Here is a 20,354-nt window from a genome sequence, read left to right as displayed (position 1 = left end):
TCTACTGAAACTTGCTATAAATATAAAGAAAATAAAGCAGAATTATTGTTCTGGAAAGATGTACCCACATGTTCACAAAAAGAATGAAAGATGACTTTGTCATGTTTCTCTTATAATTAATAGTGGTCTGTCTTTTCTGGAAGCAGTATAGAGTTACTATTTGGTTACTTTAAAAAAATTTTTTTTTTAGTTGTAGATAGACACAATGACTGTATTTATTTATTTTTATGTGGTGTTGAGGATCAAACCCCCTGCCTCACACTCTACCACTGAGCCACAACCCTAACCCTATTTTGGTTACCTTTTGAGGTCAATTCTTTTTTTTTTTTTTTAATTCACCACAAATTTCTGTTGTAACTGTAAGAAAATTGATACTATTTTGTATTCTTACTTGTGCCATTTTTTTTCAGGTAATTTGGCACAGAAATCTTCTTTGAAAAACTTTGTGTACTATTGAAGGATGGCAGATGCAGTTTTGATTGATCTCTTTGATTTGAAGTTGAACTGTCAGGAAAACTGCCGTGAGACATATTGAAGACATTGAATGCATCCAATACCCAAGGCCAAGTTCCTTTGCATAATGGGTTGCAGTAACATGAGCTGTGATAATTGTGAACTGGAAACAAGAAATGGATTGTTAGCTCTTTGGAGAGAATTTGAGACAGTTAATAATCCCAGCATGGCTGCCTCTTTGTGTACCATTAAGCAAAAAATAGATGAACAAAATCTGAAGAGCATTAAGGCAATTGTACCTGCACACAGGAAAACCTTAATGAAGGCTTTTATTAATCGTTTCTTCACTGAGGTTTACAATTTTGAGTTTGATGATTTATAGGTGACTTTGAGGGATGGCCTTTTGAAACACTGAGATAAACACAATCACCGCTCATGAACTAGAAGAAATCCACAGTGAAATAGAAACATATTTGAGAAGTCTGCCAGCACTGAAAGGAGAATTAACTATTATCACATCTCCTTTGGTCCCAGGTATATTCAACATTCTCCGTTGTTTTTCTGTATATGTGAAAATCCAGTCTTTCTTCAGAAGTTGCTCACCTCTCCACACCTTTTCTTTTGTTCACTTATTGTTCATTAGCATCATTTGCAATGTGTGTTATGGATGGCCTTGTGGGTCACTGCTGAGAGCCACGGCCGAGTCTGTATGGCCCCTGGCATTTTGCCAACAGTATTGATTGACAGGCGAGGCATTACTATCCACCTCTGCCGCAACTTTTGAGTTCTCGCACTATTTTGGAGTTCTCGTGGGGATTTCCGGGGATTCCCCGAGAGTTCCCATTGGTTGGGGAAGTGCAGGAGGAGGATTTTCCGGGAGAGATATTTCCGGCTGGGGGTTCCTGGACAAGCCTTGTGGCGTTCGGGAGAATTCCCCGGGAGCTGTGTGAAGTGTTTTCCTGCAGTTTAAAAATACAGTTTGTTCCTGCTTCAGTGGCTTGTGATTTGTGCCCAGCCAGACTGCGGCATTTGGCGGCCCGTGCGGGGAATGTCTGAAGCTTCGGGGTAAGTGAAATTGCTTGCCCCTAAGGGAAGGCGAGAGAATGGGTGACCATTTTAAAAAACAATGTGTTCTTGTTTTGATTTGTTTTGTGTTTGTTTCAAGCTGCCTATCCCTAGAATTTTCTCAGGCAGATTGGGAAAAATGGTTGGTTCAAGGTTTGAAGTTGTTCGCCCCTGAGGAAGAGATAGAAGTAGACCACAAATGCACATGTCAAGAAAATAGGAAAATTGATACAACGATTTTTTGTTCCGTTTTTGTTTCATTCTGTTTCGGTTTTGTTTTGTGTTATCTTATTGGGTTGCGTTATCTTTATAACAGATTAGAAATTAGTAAAAAACAAACTGAAAGAGTGTTAAGTAAATTGTTAGAGGTTCAGACCATGGAGAAAGACATTTTAGATCAAGCAAAAGAGAAGGTCTCTCAAGCTAGTCAGACAGAGGAAGAAAATTTAAAGGAAGAAAGCTTAGAGGAGAAACAGCTATTAGGGAAAAAGCTACAACAGGAGGCTGCTACTAACACCGTTCTATCACCAGAGGGCGTAATTCAACCAACAGCTCCCCCCATGGAGATAGCTGAGTGGCCCTCAAACCCCGTAGTTGATAGATGGGATCCTGAGACAGGACCTCAAAGATTAGCATGCCCTGTATTTGAGCAGGCAGGAGGGCAGCGAATTCACCGTGCTTTAGATTTCAAAACAGTGAAGCAGTTAAAGGAGGCTGTAACAACCTATGGTCCTCAAGCACCGTTCACTGTAAGCATGGTCGAATCCATTACCAACTTGGACATGACGCCAGCAGATTGGGCTAGTATGTGTAAATCTGTGCTAAATGGAGGACAATATTTGTTATGGAAGGTTGCCAATGAGGAATTTTGCAGGGAGACAGCTAGACGAAATGCAGCAGCCGGTTACCCTCAAAGAAATCTAGATATGTTGTTAGGAAAAGGACCTTATGAGGGTCAACGGCAACAAATTGAATATGATCCTGGCGTATACTCACAAATTGCTGTAGATGCGGTTATTGCATGGAAAACTTTACAGGGGCATGGAGGTTTACAAGGTCAATTATCTAAGGTAATACAAGGAACTAATGAACCTTAGGCTGAATTTGTAGATAGGCTTATTCAAGCAGCTTCCAGAATTTTTGGGGATACAGAACAGGCAATGCCATTTATAAAACAACTGGCTTATGACCAAGCAAATCGTTGTTGCAGAGAGGTCAATAGACCATGGAGACATGAAGATTTAAACACATATATTAAATTATGTAGAGACATTAATGAACAAGGGCAAGTCTTAGCAGCAGTACAACAGGCTTTAGATGCCAGGCCCAAAACATGCTATAATTGTGATCAAACAGGACATTTTAAAAGGAGTTGCCCCATAGGAGGAGGGTTTAACAAAGCTAGATATCAAACGAATAGAATACCGGGTATTTGCCCACGATGCCGTAGAGGGAAACATTGGGCTAATGAATGCCGTTCTCAAACCACCATAGAGGGTATTCCGTTATCAAAAAGCAGACAAGGACCAAGTGTTTACCCACGATATTGTGGAGAAAGGCATCGGGCTCCATTGCCAAAAAACGGACAGGGGGGCCCAATGCTCCGGGGCCCACGACCACAAATGTACGGGGCACTGGAGGAACCCAGAAACACCATGGAGGAACCCAGCAACACCATCAGGGTAGTGCCCAGGACACATTATCCATCAGATCTCTCATCAGACAAACCAGAGGGAGCTCAGGGTTGGACATCTGCACCTCCGCCAGAGCAGTACTAACTCCAGAGATGGGAGTTCAAATCATTCCCACAGGAGTAAAAGGACCTCTTCCCCAAGGAACAGTAGGCTTATTGTTAGGACGCAGTTCTTCTACGCTAAAAGGACTTATGATAAGTCCCGGGGTAATTGATCCCGATTATTAAGGTGAAATAAAAATTATAGCTAGTTCTCCAAAGGGTATATCAGTAATTTCACCAGGAGATAGAATAGCACAGTTATTAATAATACCCAGCCTGCATGATAAATTTTCCAGTAGTACTGTAGAAAGAGGTTCCAGGGGATTAGGCTCCACAGGTGTAGATTGGGCTATGCTGTCTTTAAATTTAGATTCTCGCCCCATGCTAAAACTAAATATTCAAGGACATGAATTTAATGGGCTACTGGATACAGGTGTAGACCTTAGCATCATCTCTCATCAAGAATGGCCAAAATATTGGCTGTTACAACAAGCCACTCAAACGCTTCAAGGCCTAGGAGTGGCAACTAATCCCCATAGAAGTGCAATGGTATTAGATTGGAAGGATCCTGAAGGATGTGAAGGAACTATACAGCCATATGTATTGGATCATCTTCCTATAAATTTATGGGGATGAGATGTCCTAGATCAATTAGGTTTGACATTAACAAATAACATCAATCCAAATGCGCCCACTATTAGGGCTAGACAAGGTTTCAGGAAAGAAAAAAGATTAGGAGAACAAGGCATAGCAGCACCAATTCAATTAGATCAGGGAATAAATAGACATGGACTGGGTTTTCAGAAGGGGTCACTGAGGCAATAAAAATTACTTGGAAATCAGATAGACCAGTACGGGTTCCTCAGTGGCCCCTGACTAAAGAAAAGATACAAGCAGCCCATGACCTGGTCAAACAACAATTAGTGGAGGGACATATACAACCTTCCGTATCTCCTTACAATACTCCCATTTTTGTCATTGAAAAGAAATCTGGTAAATGGAGATTATTGCAAGATTTAAGAGCCATTAATAATGAGATGGTTATTATGGGACCTGCTCAATCGGGGATTCCTCAATTGTCTGCTTTGCCAAAAACCTGGTATGTTTTAGCTATAGATATTAAAGATTGTTTTTTTTTTTTTCAATTCCAATTCATCCTGAGGATAGTCCACATTTTGCATTTACTATCCCTGCACTGAATCATGAAGGTCCTGATCAGAGATATGAATGGAAAGTACTCCCTCAAGGGATGGCTAACAGCCCAACTATGTGTCAAATTTATGTTAACAAAGCAATCCAGCCACTTAGAAATCAAAATCCTAAACTACAAATATTTCACTATATGGATGATGTATTGTTAGCACACAAAGATAAAAACACATTGCTAGAATGTTATGCCACACTTACAAATTTATTAAAAAATTATAATCTAGAGATAGCAATAGATAAAGTACAATTAAATTTTCCAATTAATTATTTAGGAGTTCTAGTATCCTCAACCATGGTCCGTCCACCAAAAATTCAAATACGAGTAGATCAACTCAAATCACTTAACGACTTTCAAAAGTTATTAGGAGACATAAATTGGATAAGGCCTTATCTAGGCATACCAACAGGAGAGTTGGGACCTTTATTTGATATCCTAAAAGGTCCATCAGATACAAATTCACCCCGAATGTTAACGCCTGAAGCAAGAAAGGCATTAAAAATTATTGAAACATATATGGAAAATATGCATTTGGATAGAATTGATATAACTTTGCCTTTATTATTTATTGTAATACCAACAAAAAATATTCCTACAGGAGTATATTGGCGAGAAGGTCCATTATTGTGGATACATTTATCTTATTCTCCTAACACTATTCTTACTAGGTATCCTGAGGCTGTAGGACAATTAATACTCAAAGGAATAAAAGCAGCAAAGGGAGTGTTTGGAATTTCTCCCAATAAAATTATTACTCCATATACTATGGATCAAATTGATGAGTTAGCTAATGAGTTAAATACTTGGGCAATAATCATGTGTAAATCTAATGTTTCATTTGATAATCACTTACCATCTAATCCTTTGTTGTCTTTTTGGTCTTCGCATCCTGTAGTTTTTCCAAAAATGACAAGAAAAACCCCTATCATGAATGCTCCAAATGTATTCACTGATGGGTCAAATAATGGTACAGCAGCAGTAGTTACCCCTGATCAAACTTTTACATTTTTAGTACCCAAACCATCAGCTCAAAAGGTAGAGCTTAATGCAGTTTTACAAGCTTTTGTGATGTTTAAAGATTCTGTATTTAATTTATTCTCTGATAGTCAGTATGTAGTTAATGCTATAGTGTCCCTTGAAGATGCTGGCAGGATTTCCCCTTCCTCTACTGTTTTCTCTTTGTTTTCTGCTATACAAAGTCTAATCTGGGACAGAAAAGATCCATTCTTTATAGGACATATCAGAGCACATACAGGATTGCCTGGAGCCCTTAGTTTGGGCAACGATTTAGCAGATAAAACTACACATGACATACATATTTTCTCTACACTAGAAGAAGCTACACATTTTCATAAAAAGTTCCATGTCAATGCTAATACTTTACAAAAGCGTTTTAAAATAACTAAGGAACAAGCTAGACAAATAATAAAACAATGTCAAAATTGTGTGACCTTTTTACCACAAGTTAATCTTGGAGTCAATCCTAGAGGACTGATACCTAACCATATTTGGCAGATGGACGTCACACACTTGCCAGAATTTGGAAAATTAAAATATTTGCATGTTACAGTTGATACTTCTTCCGGATTTTTGATGGGCTCCCTTCATGCCGGAGAAAAAACTAAAGATGTTATAGCTCATTGCTTACAAAATTTTGCCACTGTGGCCGTTCCAAAACAGTTAAAAACAGATAATGGTCCTGGTTATACTTCTACCTCTTTTAAACAATTTTGCTCATCATTTGGCATTACTCATATAACAGGAATCCCATACAATCCACCAGGACAAGGCATAGTTGAAAGAGCTCATCAAACTATTAAAATGTACTTACTAAAGCAAAAAGAGGGAATTGGAAAGGGGTATATGTCACCCAAAGATAAACTTAAAATAACCCTTTTTACTCTAAACTTTTTAAATTTGGATTCCTCAGGGCTTAGTGCTGCGGAAAGGCATATGTGTCCAAAAAATGTACATAAGCCTAAGGTACTTTGGAAGGATATTCTAACAGGACAATGGAAAGGTCCTGACCCAGTGATTGTCTGGAGTCGGGGTTCTGTTTGTGTTTTTCCACAGGGAGAACAGCAGCCGATTTGGATTCCAGAGAGATTAACTAAAACAATTTCTACAGGCCGAAAGGAAGATGATTTGACTCAAATCCATAACAGCTGATATCCAGAACTCCAGTTTGGCTATTCTTACATCTGTGACAGTGATTAACCAGGATGCTTTTTTCAATATTTATTTTATTATTTGCCTTTTCCCACATCATAAAGTTCTGTTTTATTTTTGAGCTCATACAGACCTAGGTTAATGTTTTTCTGATCAGTTTTATTTTTTGACTGTGGAGTTTTTAAACATTGCAATGGAGATTTCACCTAGGTAAAGCTACAAGGCCTTTACTATTGTCTTATGTGTTGTATGTTATGTGTACACACTTCTGTTTTGTGTTGTATGTCTGTATGTGCGTATGTCCATATATCATATATGAGGAGCGCTCATGAATAAATGGATCCGAATTTTTTTATTCACGTGATTTTAATGGTTTAATTTAGATTGGGTAAACAGCTGTTGAAAATTGTTTTAATATGTGAACAAATAAGGAGGTTAACAGATCTGTTTGTTTACTTTCACCTTTCCTTCTCATTATATTTAATAATTCTGTTCAGGATAATGTAAATTGTTCAAAAAATTGTTTTCTTAGTGCCTGTTGGAATGTTACATAATTTTTTTCTTAGCATCATTGCCAAAATTCCTATCTTCATCCCAGTGCCGGTGAAGACAAAGATAAAACCAAACTATAGCTTCTTCGATAGTTATCACAACAAACTGTAAAAACTGATGCATCAATGAATAATAACTCAACAAGTAATGCTCAATTAAGGAGTCGATTTACTTTGGGAGGAAATGGACATATTGACAGATTCTTCTGCTTTGAATTGCTTGCAGACCTTGCCTGGACTATGTATCACTTGTATGCATTGTGAACTATCTGTTGGTACAGCGAATTGTGGTAGTGCTGGAGTATTTTTGCTGATGGTGTCACCGGTGGTACAATTTTTCAAAGGAGCCCTCAATTGGCTTAGTGTCATGGCATTTTGCATCCTCCTCCCTTCTACTAGTGATGGTCTAAAATTGGGGGCCAACAGAGGTGAGGCAAAGAACCTCACCCCCCCACTGGTGCAAAGGCCTATCCACAAGTATGGCTGTATGCTGGACCGGTAGTCAGTGACGGGCATGATCCAATTGCAGTGGTACCAACCTAAGACAGGAGGCTGACGCCTAGAGGTCAGTTCATCCGATGACGGGTAAGGACCATATGTTGAATTGGACTGCCTAACAGGCACGGTCCCTAAGCCACATTGCTTGTTGTTTAATTAAACAAAAAGGGGGAGATGCTGAGAGCCACGGCCGAGTCTGTATGGCCCCTGGCATTTTGGCAACAGTATTGATTGACAGGCGAGGCATTACTATCCGCCTCTGCCTCAACTTTTGAGTTCTCGCGCTATTTTGGAGTTCTCGTGGGGATTTCCGAGGATTCCCCGAGAGTTCCCATTGGTTGGGGAAGTGCAGGAGGAGGATTTTCCGGGAGAGATATTTCCGGCTGGGGGTTCCTGGACAAGCCTCGTGGCGTTCGGGAGGATTCCCCGGGAGCTGTGTGAAGTGTTTTCCTGCAATTTAAAAATAAAGTTTGCTCCTGCTTCAGTGGCTTGTGATTTGTGCCCAGCCAGACTGCGGCAGGTCACGGTGACAAGGGAAGACTCCTTCAAAGCCATACTAAATAAACAAATTTGTTCTAAACAAATTTAGCTTTAAGCAAATTTCCCAGCCCTTCTTTACAATGCGATTTATAACACTGGAAATCTTATTTAGAAGTTCTGAAACATCAACTCATTAATACTTTCCCAGAAGGGTGAAATTTAAAATAGTCAATCTTCCTTCTTGGTTAGACAGTATGTACTGTGAGCTGTGTGCTGTTGGTATGAAAAAGACAGGTGAGACAGAAGATACCCTTTGAAAAGCAGTAATCCCATATGGAAGGTAAACAGCAGTAGGTAATAAGAACATATGGAGGTACAAAGTGCTGTCAAAATTAGAAGCCAGATAAATAAGAGCTGGTTGAAGTGATCAGAGACATCTGCTAGAGAGACTGGCTTTTGTAATGCTTTGTAGTCTTTTGGAGAGCATCTTTTTAATCCTCATTACAGGCCTTTTTTTAAAAATTTTTATTGTTGGTTGTTCAAAATATTACATAGTTCTTGACATATCATATTTCACACTTTGATTCAAGTGGGTTATGAACTCCCATTTTTACCCTGTATACAGATTGCAGAATCACATCGGTTACACATCCACTGATTTACATATTGCCATACTGGTGTCTGTTGTATTCTGCTGCCTTACCTATCCTCTACTATCCCCCCTTCCCTCCCCTCCCCTCCCCTCTTCTCTCTCTACCCCATCTACTGTAATTCACTTCTCCCCCTTGTTTTTTTTCCCTTTCCCCTCACTTCCTCTTGTATGTAATTTTGTATAACCCTGAGGGTCTCCTTCCATTTCCATGCAATTTCCCTTCTCTCTCCCTTTCCCTCCCACCTCTCATCCCTGTTTAATGTTAATCTTCTTCTCATGCTCTTCGACCCTACTCTGTTCTTAGTTACTCTCCTTATATCAAAGAAGACATTTGGCATTTGTTTTTTAGGGATTGGCTAGCTTCACTTAGCATAATCTGCTCTACTGCCATCCATTTCCCTGCAAATTCTATGATTTTGTCATTTTTTAATGCAGAGTAATACTCCATTGTGTATAAATGCCACATTTTTTTTATCCATTCGTCTATTGAAGGACATCTAGGTTGGTTCCACAGTCTTGCTATTGTGAATTGTGCTGCTATGAACATTGATGTAGCAGTGTCCCTGTAGCATGCTCTTTTTAGGTCTTTAGGGAATAGACCGAGAAGGGGAATAGCTGGGTTAAATGGTGGTTCCATTCCCAGCTTTCCAAGAAATCTCCATACTGCTTTCCAAATTGGCTGCACCAATTTGCAGTCCCACCAGGAATGTATTCCATTTTGAGTTATCTTTGGTGCATGGCGAGAGAAAGGGATTCAGTTTCATTTTGTTGCATATGGATTCCCAGTTTTCCCAGCACCATTTGTTGAAGATGCTATCCTTCCTCCATTGCATGCTTTTAGCCCCTTTATCAAATATAAGATAGTTGTAATTTTGTGGATTGGTTTCTGTGTCCTCTATTCTGTACCATTGGTCCACCCGCCTGTTTTGGTACCAGTACCATGCTGTTTTTGTTACTATTGCTCTGTAGTATAGTTTGAAGTCTGGTATCGCTATACCGCCTGATTCACACTTCCTGCTTAGCATTGTTTTTGCTATTCTGGGTCTTTTATTTTTCCATATGAATTTCATGATTGCTTTATCTATTTCTAAAAGAAAAGCCATTGGGATTTTGATTGGCATTGCATTAAACCTATAGAGAAGTTTTGGTAATATAGCCATTTTGATGATGTTGGTTCTGCCTATCCATGAACAGGGTATCTTTTTCCATCTTCTAAGATCTTCTATTTCTCTCTTTAGGGTTCTGTAGTTTTCATTGTATAAGTCTTTCACCTCTTTTGTTAGGTTGATTCCCAAGTATTTTTTTTTTTTGAGGATATTGTGAATGGAGTGGTTGTCCTCATTTCCATTTCAGAGGATTTGTCGCTGATATACAGGAATGCCTTTGATTTATGTGTGTTGATTTTATATCCTGCCACTTTGCTGAATTCATTTATTAGCTCTAATAGTTTCTTTGTAGACCCTTTTGGGTCTGCTAGGTATAGAATCATGTCATCTGCAAATAGTGATAATTTAAATTCTTCTTTTCCTATTTTGATGCCTTTAATTTCTTTTGTCTGTCTAATTGCTCTGGCCAGTGTTTCGAGAACTATGTTGAACAGAAGTGGTGAGAGAGGGCATCCCTGTCTTGTTCCAGATTTTAGAGGGAATGCCTTCAGTTTTTCTCCATTCAGAATGATGCTAGCCTGAGGCTTAGCATAGATTGCTTTTACAATATTGAGGTATGTTCCTGTTATCCCTAGTTTTTCTAGAGTTTTGAACATAAAGGGATGCTGTACTTTGTCGAATGCTTTTTCCGCATCTATCGAGATGATCATATGGTTCTTATTTTTAAGTCTATTGATGTGGTGAATAACATTTATTGATTTCCGTATATTGAACCAGCCTTGCATCCCAGGGATGAATCCTACTTGATCATGGTGCACAATTTTTTTGATATGTTTTTGTATCCGATTCGCCAGAATTTTATTGAGGATTTTTGCATCTAGGTTCATTAGAGATATTGGTCTGTAGTTTTCTTTCTTTGAAGTGTCTTTGTCTGGTTTAGGTATCAGGGTGATGTTGGCCTCGTAGAATGAATTTGGAAGTTCTCCCTCCTTTTCTATTTCCTGAAGTAGCTTGAAAAGTATTGGTATTAGTTCTTCTTTAAAGGTTTTGTAAAACTCTGCTGTATACCCATCCGGTCCTGGGCTTTTCTTAGTTGGTAGTCTTTTGATGGTTTCTTCTATTTCCTCAATTGATATTGGTCTGTTTAGGTTGTCTATATCCTCCTGACTCAATCTGGGCAGATCATATGACTTAAGAAATTTATCTATGCCTTCACTATCTTCTAATTTATTGGAGTATAAGGATTCAAAATAGTTTTTGATTATCTTCTGTATTTCTGAAGTGTCTGTTGTGATATTGCCTTTTTCATCCCGTATGCTAGTAATTTGAGTTCTCTCTCTTCTTCTCTTCGCTAGCATGGCTAAGGGTCTGTCGATTTTGTTTATTTTTTCAAAGAACCAACTTTTAGTTTTGTCAATTTTTTCAATTGTTTCTTTTGTTTCGATTTCATTAATTTCAGCTCTGATTTTAATTATTTCTTGCCTTCTACTTCTTTTGCTGTTGTTTTGCTCTTCTTTTTCTAGGATTTTGAGATGAAGTATGAGATCATTTATTTGTTGGTTTTTTCTTTTTTTAAGGAATGAACTCCAAGCAATGAATTTTCCTCTTAGAACTGCTTTCAATGTGTCCCATAGATTCCGATATGTTGTGTCTGTGTTTTCATTTATCTCTAAGAATTTTTTAATTTCCTCCTTGATGTCTTCTATAACCCATTGATCATTCAGTAACCTATTGTTCATTCTCCAAGTGATGTATGCTTTTTCCTTCCTTCTTTTATCGTTGATTTTCAGTTTCATTCCATTATGATCAGATAAGATGCATGGTATTATCTCTACTCCTTTATATTGTCTAAGAGTTGCCCTGTGACATAATATATGATCTATTTTTGAGAAGGATCCATGTGCTGCTGAGAAAAAAGTGTAACTGCTTGATGTTGGGTGGTATACTCTATATATGTCAATTAAGTCTAGGTTATTAATTGTGTTATTGAGTTCTATAGTTTCCTTATTCAACTTTTGTTTGGAAGATCTGTCCAGTGGCGAGAGAGGTGTGTTGAAGTCTCCCATGATTATGGTGTGGTGGTCTATTAGACTCTTGAACTTGAGAAGAGTTTGTTTGACGAACATAGCTGCACCATTGTTTGGGGCATATATATTTATGATTGTTATGTCTTGTTGGTGTATGGTTCCCTTAAGCAGTATGTAGTGTCCCTCTTTATCTCTTTTGATTAACTTTGGCTTGAAATCTATTTTATTTGATATGAGTATGGACACTCCTGCTTGTTTCCGAAGTCCATATGAGTGATATGATTTTTCCCAACCTTTCACCTTCAGCCTATGTATGTCTTTTCCTATCAAATGCGTCTCCTGTAGGCAGCATATTGTTGGGTCTTGTTTTGTGATCCATTCTACTAGCCTGTGTCTCTTGATTGGTGCGTTTAAGCCATTAACATTTAGGGTTATTATTGAGATATGGGTTGTTCTTCCAGCCATATTTGTTTATTTCTGTTACTAAACATGGTTTGTTTTCCTCTTTGATTATTTCCCCCCCCTTTACTGTCCTACCTCCCACTGTTGGTTTTCATTGTTATTTTCCATTTCCTCTTCCTGTAATGCTTTGGCTAGGATGTTTTGAAGAGATGGTTTTCTAGCTGCGAATTCTTTAAACTTTTGTTTATCGTGAAAGGTTTTAATTTCCTCTTCCATCCTGAAACTTAATTTCGCTGGATACACAATTCTTGGTTGGAACCCATTTTCTTTCAGTGTTTGAAATATGTTATTCCAGGATCTTCTAGCTTTCAGAGTCTGTGTTGAAAGATCAGCTGTTATCCTGATTGGCTTGCCCCTAAATGTAATCTGCTTCCTTTCTCTTGTAGCTTTTAAAATTCTCTCCTTATTCTGTATGTTGGGCATCTTCATTATAATGTGTCTAGGTGTGGATCTCTTATGATTTTGCACATTTGGCATCCTGTAGGCTTCTAGGATTTGGGATTCTGTCTCATTCTTCAAGTCTGGGAAGTTTTCTCGTATTATTTCGTTGAATAGATTGCTCATTCCTTTGGTTTGGACCTCTATACCTTCCTGTATCCCAATGACTCTTAAATTTGGTCTCTTTATGTTATCCCAAATTTCTTGGATGTTCTGCTCATGGTTTCTTAACAGTCTCGGTGAGCTGTCTATGTTCTTTTCAAGTTGTAATACTTTGTCTTCATTGTCTGATGTTCTATCTTCTAAGTGTTCTACTCTGCTGGTAGTATTCTCATTTGAGTTTTTAAGTTGGTTTATTGCTTCCTGCATTTCTAGGATTTCTGATTGCTTGTTTTTTATAACCTCTATCTCCCTGTATAGTTGATCCTTTGCTTCCTGGATTTGTTTGCGTAATTCATTGTCGAAGTGATCTTTCATTGTCTGATTTTGCTGTCTAATGTCTTCCTTGATACTCCAGATCATCTGAAGCATGTAAATCCTGAATTCTTTATCTGACATTCCATCTGCTGCAGCTATTACCTCTTCTAAAGTTGAGTTGACCTTCATTGCTTGTGGTCTTTTCTTTCCTTTTCTTTTCATACTGCTCGCGTTTCTTTCTGCTTGGTGAAACTGTGGTATTATTGAATTTCCCTCCTATCTATTTATATTTCTCTTGTATAGTTGCAAAGTCTCCCTTGCAGGGGCGGGTGGCGGCTGTGCTCCTCCTCCAATTGGGGTTATCTGTCTATCTCGCCGGCGGGTCGCTGGGCCCCTTCTCCAGGTCGCGTGGTCTGCCTACCTTGCGGGCAGCGGCTGGGCCCCTCCTCCAATAGGGATGATCTGTCTACAATGCTGTCAGGTCGCTGGGCCTGTTCTCCAGTTTGCAGGTCTGCCTACCTTGCTGGCGCAGGCGGCGACTGTGCCCCTCCTCCAATTTGGGTGATCTTTCAACTAGGCCGGCGTGCCGCCGGGCCCCTTCTCCAGGATGCGCAGTCTGCCTACCTTGTGGGCGGCAGCTGGGACCTTCCTCCAATTGCGGCGATGTATCTACCACGCCGGCAGGCCGCTGGGCCTGCTCCACTAGTCGGTCACAGGTCTGCCTACCTTGCAGGCGCGGGCGGTGGCTCTGCTCCGCCACTTCTCCAATTGGGGCGATGTGTCTACCATGCCGGCGTGCCGCAGGGAGTAACCTTTCACAGGGATGGCCGACTTCTTTCTCCTAATCAAAACCAAATGGCTAAATATGCCCAAATGCACATTCAGGGGTCGCTCATGCCGCCTTCTTCACCTTGCACCAGAGTCGCTGCAGCCGCCTGGAATTCCACTCGCCGATCCTCATTACATGTCTTCAACAGATATTTTCATACATGGTTTTACTACAAGAACAGGTGGGATATCTTATATACCAACTCTTAGCTCCTTCAATCTCTTCAGTAGTTCCAAACAAAAAGATCTCAAGGTAGTTGTTCAAGAAAATGTATGTAGTTTGGCAAATACTGCAGGATTTAATGTAGAAAATTTTTATCAAATAAAGGTAAAATTTTGTTTCATATTTTGAACCATATTTTTAGACCATACCAGTAACTACATCGATTTGAATTAAACTCTTTCACTTTTGTTTCTGGTGTTTCAGCTAAAATTTTAGTAGTTGTTTTTCTTAGATTTATATATCATAACATAAAGATCAATTTTATGAGATTTATAAATGTCATGAATATATATTTACATAAATCTCATAATGTATATTTATATGAATCTCAGTTTTTTTCATATAGAGCTCTTCAATTCTAAAAGTATGGTTAATTCTTAGTAGAGTAACACTATCCTTTTTGATATAGAAGAAAGATTATTGAATTGTAGGAAAGAAAAGCCATTATTTTCTAAAAACTAGCATCATAATTAAGGAATAATATCTTGTTCCTTACAAAAATTCTAGCTTCATTTGAGTCTAGGAAAAATAAATGTAATATTAATTTGATAATTAATTTAAGTTCTTTATTAAAATGTTAAATGTCTACTTTTTGGAAGACTAGTACCCATTTGTAGTATGAGGTATTCACGATGAACTTTATTGAACTCTTAAGTGTTAAAACCCAGTTTCCTTTGAATAAAACATGCAGAGATGCTGCATTTAGTATTTTGTATTGAAATGATAGTCTTATTTAATTCTAGTAATTTATGCTGGTTACATAATTTTATGCTGAAATAAGTACTTTCAGAAATGCTTATATTATGAGAAACCCCATTTTCAAAATCTTTTTATCATGTATCTTTGGTATCAGGCTGATCATGCCAATGAAGTCTGGATTATGGGAAGGGAGGAGCCTGGATCTTATGATGGAATAACCTCAAACCAGAGAGAAATCACAATAGCAGCTCTTGGTGCTAACTGCATATCTATAGTTTTGCAGATCCTGCCAAAAATCATGTGGGGTTGCTCACTCTGTTAAGTATATTAATTAAGCATTGAGAATTTTCCTGAATTTTTAGTAAAGGAAAAAAATCAATTTTTCTAGTGGGTGTGACAGTTAATTATATTACTTTGTGATCAATGTAATGATAGGGGTGGGGCCTGCGTACTATTCTCTTATTATAGGAGCAGATAAAGGGGATATATAAGTCAAATGATATGAATCAGAGTGGAATTCCCAAAGGAGATGGTCCCTAGGTAGATTCCTGAGGAGTCTTTAGGTTTTGGCTAAGTGTCACTGTTTGTAAGCAAGGATATTATTAACCTTAGTGGGTAAGATAATCCTACTGTGCCCTTAAAAGTATCTTTGGCCCTTGCAATTCTTAATGCCAGTAGCACCCCCAGTCATTGCAAGAATCAAACAGCAACCTTCCATGATTGCCTAAGTACTGCCTAGGGACATAGTGCTGCCTCTGTTTGGGAACCCTTGATATCCAGGCACCAGAGAGTAGTAATATCAGGCATGGTGTTGCACATGCAGCAGCAGATGTAAAAATAAGGAGTTAAATAAAACAAGACACATTTGGAAAACTGCTTTTAGTTTAAATGACTACATAACTGTTGCTGAAGAGCACAGATGTACTTTCAGACACTGTACTAAGGTTACAGAATTTTTTTGTGTGAAGGTATTTGAAAATAATATTTAGATTTTCCTGTGGTTATGATTCTATGTGGAATGAGAAATGATGTTTTGAATTCCCTTTTAGTTGTAAATCTGTGACTTTGATATTTAGACCATAAAGAAGAAAGTGACATTTTTGTTTTGACCTAGCTAAATTAATGGAATTGGTTGAGAAGTCAGTTTGATCATATGACATTGTCAAAGTTATTTAAGTTTTGAATCTCAGTTCTTGGTTTTAAAAAGGAAATATTATTTACTATTAATGTTTTGAAATGTTTAGTTTTAAGATCTTTAAGATGAAGCAGTCAAAATGAAATTCTAAAAGAGAACTTTCACATTATAATTAAGTTAACCTTAAAATAAGATACAATTGGATGCATTATGAACTTACTATTTTATCAAATATCAGAAAGTATAAAATTCTTCTATAAGTTAATTTAATTAAAAATTCCTCAGCCAGATGTATATTTTTGCATATTCATGACCTTCAGGAAAGAAACAAATAGAGAGGGGATGAATAAATTATAGGTGTGTGGATAATTAAGAAAGGCCTCCAAGGCAAAGAGATGCTCTTGTCCATATAAAAGCAGTCAGCACCAAGAGCTGCTCTTGTGACTCCTCTCTGGTTTGAGGTTATTCCATCATAAGTTCCAGGCTCCTCCCTTCTTGTCCGTATTAAAAAGCCTTCTTTTTAGCTCAGAATGCTTTTTTATAGTTGCTTTCTTCTGAAATCACTGCCTGTAATTTCAAATGTTGCTCAAAATCATCATGTTAAAAATGCAATATGTTTTTCCTAAAGCCTTCTCTACCACATTGGTTTCCTGTTTTGGCTACTGATAATCTCATCCACTTATTTACCTAGAATCTGATATTTCATTCTGTTCTTCCCATAACCACATATTCAGTGGGTTCCCAGCAGAAGTTTAATCTATCATCTAAATATTTCTTCCTTTCATCATCTCCTTCCTTTATCTAGAAAGATTGATCTCTTCACCTGAGTGCTTAGTTTTAGAAGCATATACATATGGAGTGTTGAAGGAAGGAGTAAGGGGGCTCCTTACTGTTCAGCTGAATCTAACTCCCAATAAAGGGAATAAAGGAAAAAAGGAACAATGTTTGGTTTTTGTCTTCCAGAAGTAGATGAGAGCAGGAGTGAAGGAAATGGTTTAATCTTAGAATTCCACAGGATTCAGTAAAGAGAGGAAGAAAAGTAAAACTGGGAAGTTTGTAAAAGGGAAACTTAATTGAAATAGACTTGTTTTACGTGTAGAAAATAAGGTAGAAATGAAAACTACAAAATACTGCTGAAAGAAATGAAAGAAGGAGAGCTTCCAATCACTCCTGCAAGGTAGGCGGGCCTGCGACCCACCTGCAGAAGAGGAGCAGCGACCTGCTGAGAGGCAGAGCCGCCCCCTCCCCCTGCACCGGCAAGGTAGAGGGAACTGTGACCACGCACAGAGCAGGCCCAGCAGCCTGCTGAGGGGCAGAGCCACCCCCCACCCCCCGCGCCTGCCAGGTAGGTGGAACTGTGACCACCGACAGAAAAGGCCGAGTGGCCCGCGGCAGGACAGAGCTTCCAATCACTCCTGCAAGGTAGGCGGGCCTGCGACCCACCGGCAGAAGAGGAGCAGCGACCTGCTGAGAGGCAGAGACGCCCCCTCCCCCTGCACCGGCAAGGTAGAGGGAACTGTGACCACGCACAGAGCAGGCCCAGCTGCCTGCTGAGGGGCAGAGCCGCCCCCCACCCCTCGCGCCTGCCAGGTAGGGGAACTGTGACCACGGACAGAAAAGGCCCAGTGGCCCGCGGTGGGACAGAGCTTCCAATCACTCCTGCAAGGTAGGCGGGCCTGCGACCGACCTGCAGAAGAGGAGCAGCGGCCTGCTGAGAGGCAGAGCCGCCCCCTCCCCCTGCACCTGCAAGGTAGAAGGAACTGTGACCACGCACAGAGCAGGACCAGCGGCCTGCTGAGGGGCAGAGCCACCCACCACCCCCCGCCCCTGCCAGGTGACCACCGACAGAAAAGGCCCAGTGGCCCGCGGCGGGACAGAGCTTCCAATCACTCCTGCAAGGTAGGCGGGCCTGCGACCCACTGGCAGAAGAGGAGCAGCGGCCTGCTGAGAGGCAGAGCCGCCCCCTCCCCCTGCACCGGCAAGGTAGAGGGAACTGTGACCACGCACAGAGCAGGCCCAGCGGCCTGCTGAGGGGCAGAGCCACCCCCCACCCCCCGCGCCTGCCAGGTAGGTGGAACTGTGACCACCGACAGAAAAGGCCGAGTGGCCCGCGGCAGGACAGAGCTTCCAATCACTCCTGCAAGGTAGGCGGGCCTGCGACCCACTGGCAGAAGAGGAGCAGCGGCCTGCTGAGAGGCAGAGCCGCCCCCTCCCCCTGCACCGGCAAGGTAGTGGGAACTGTGACCACACACAGAGCAGGCCCAGGGGCCTGCTGGGGGGCAGAGCCGCCCCCCACCCCCCGCGCCTGCCAGGTAGGTGGAACTGTGACCACCATCAGAACAGGCCAGACCTGCAACCGAGAGACAGAACAGGCCCAGTGGCCTGAGGAAGGGTAGAGCCGCCCCCCCCCCCGCACCTGCAAGGTAGGCGGACCTGCGACCCACTGGCAGTACAGCCCCAGAGGCCTGCAGAGGGGCAGTGCCGCTGCCTGCACCTGCAAAGTAGACAGAACTGTGACCACCCACAGAACAAGCCTAGCGGCCCGCAGAGGGACAGAGCCGCTGCCCGCGCCTGCGAGGGAGACTTTGCAACTATACAAGACCAATATAAATATATAGGGGGAAAATTCAATAACACAACAGTTTCACTAAGTAGAAAGGAACGCGAACAGTATGAAGAGACAAGGAAAGAAAGGACCACAAGCAATGCAGGTCAACTCAACATTAGAAGAGGTAATAGCTGCTGCAGAAGGAATGTCAGATAAAGAATTCAGGATATACATGCTTCAGATGATCTGGAGTCTCAAGGAAGACATCAGACAGCAAAATCAGACAATGAAAGATCACTTCAACAATGAATTACATAAACAAATCCAAGAAGCAAAAGATCAACTACACAGGGAAATAGAGGTTATAAAAAACAAACAAACAGAAATCCTAGAAATGCAGGAAGCAATAAGCCAACTTAAAAACTCAATTGAGAATACTACCAGCAGAGTAGAACACTTAGAAGACAGAACATCAGACAATGAAGATAAAGTATTTCAACTTGAAAAGAACATAGACAGCTCAGCAAGACTGTTAAGAAACCATGAGCAGAACATCCAAGAAATATGGGATAACATCAAGAGACCAAATTTAAGAGTCATTGGGATACAGGAAGGGACAGAGTTTCAAACCAAAGGATTGAGCAATCTATTCAATGAAATAATACGAGAAAACTTCCCAGACTTGAAGAATGAGACAGAACCCCAAATCCTAGAAGCCTACAGGACGCCGAATGTGCAAAATCATAAGAGACCCACACCTAGACACATTATAATGAAGATGCCCAACATACAGAATAAGGAGAGAATTTTAAAAGCTACAAGAGAAAGGAAGCAGATCACATTTAGGGGTAAGCCAATCAGGATAACAGCTGATCTTTCAACACAGACTCTGAAAGCTAGAAGATCCTGGAATAACATATTTCAAACACTGAAAGAAAATGGGTTCCAACCAAGAATTGTGTTTCCAGCGAAATTAAGCTTCAGGATGGAAGATGAAATTAAAACCTTCCACGATAAACAAAAGTTAAAAGAATTTGCAGCTAGAAAACCATCTCTTCAAAACATCCTTGGCAAAACATTACAGGAAGAGGAAATGGAAAATAACAATGAAAACCAACAGTGGGAGGTAGGACACTAAAGGGGGGAAAATAATCAAAGAGGAAAACAAACCATGTTTAGTAACATAAATAAACAAATATGGCTGGAAGAACAACCCATATCTCAATAATAACCCTAAATGTTAATGGCTTAAACTCACCAATCAAGAGACACAGGCTAGTAGAATGGGTCACAAAACAAGACCCAACAATATGCTGCCTACAGGAGACGCATTTGATAGGAAAAGACATACATAGGCTGAAGGTGAAAGGTTGGGAAAAATCATATCACTCATATGGACTTCGGAAACAAGCAGGAGTATCCATACTCATATCAAATAAAATAGATTTCAAGCCAAAGTTAATCAAAAGGGATAAAGAGGGATACTACATACTGCTCAAGGGAACCATACACCAACAAGACATAACAATCATAAATATATATGCCCCAAACAATGGTGCAGCTATGTTCATCAAACAAACTCTTCTCAAGTTCAAGAGTCTAATAGACCACCATACAATAATCATGGGAGACTTCAACACACCTCTATCACCACTGGACAG

The 20,354-nt window shown here is 40.1% G+C and overlaps 1 pseudogene; it reads left to right on the top strand.

Moving 5' to 3' along the window:
* The first annotated feature begins 414 nt into the window (after nt 1–414).
* LOC131424534 (purine nucleoside phosphorylase LACC1-like) lies at nt 415–8,162 on the top strand (annotated as a pseudogene).
* Nucleotides 8,163–20,354: the final 12,192 nt, after the last annotated feature.

The sequence above is a fragment of the Marmota monax genome, unplaced genomic scaffold, assembly GCF_021218885.2.
Source record: "Marmota monax isolate L192 unplaced genomic scaffold, Marmota_monax_Labrador192_F-V1.1 WCK01_AAM20220418_F8-fsc00011, whole genome shotgun sequence".
In the NCBI taxonomy this organism is placed as follows: domain Eukaryota; kingdom Metazoa; phylum Chordata; class Mammalia; order Rodentia; family Sciuridae; genus Marmota; species Marmota monax.
Note: the sequence above shows the minus strand (reverse complement) of the source record. Positions and strands in the feature narration are given on the sequence as shown.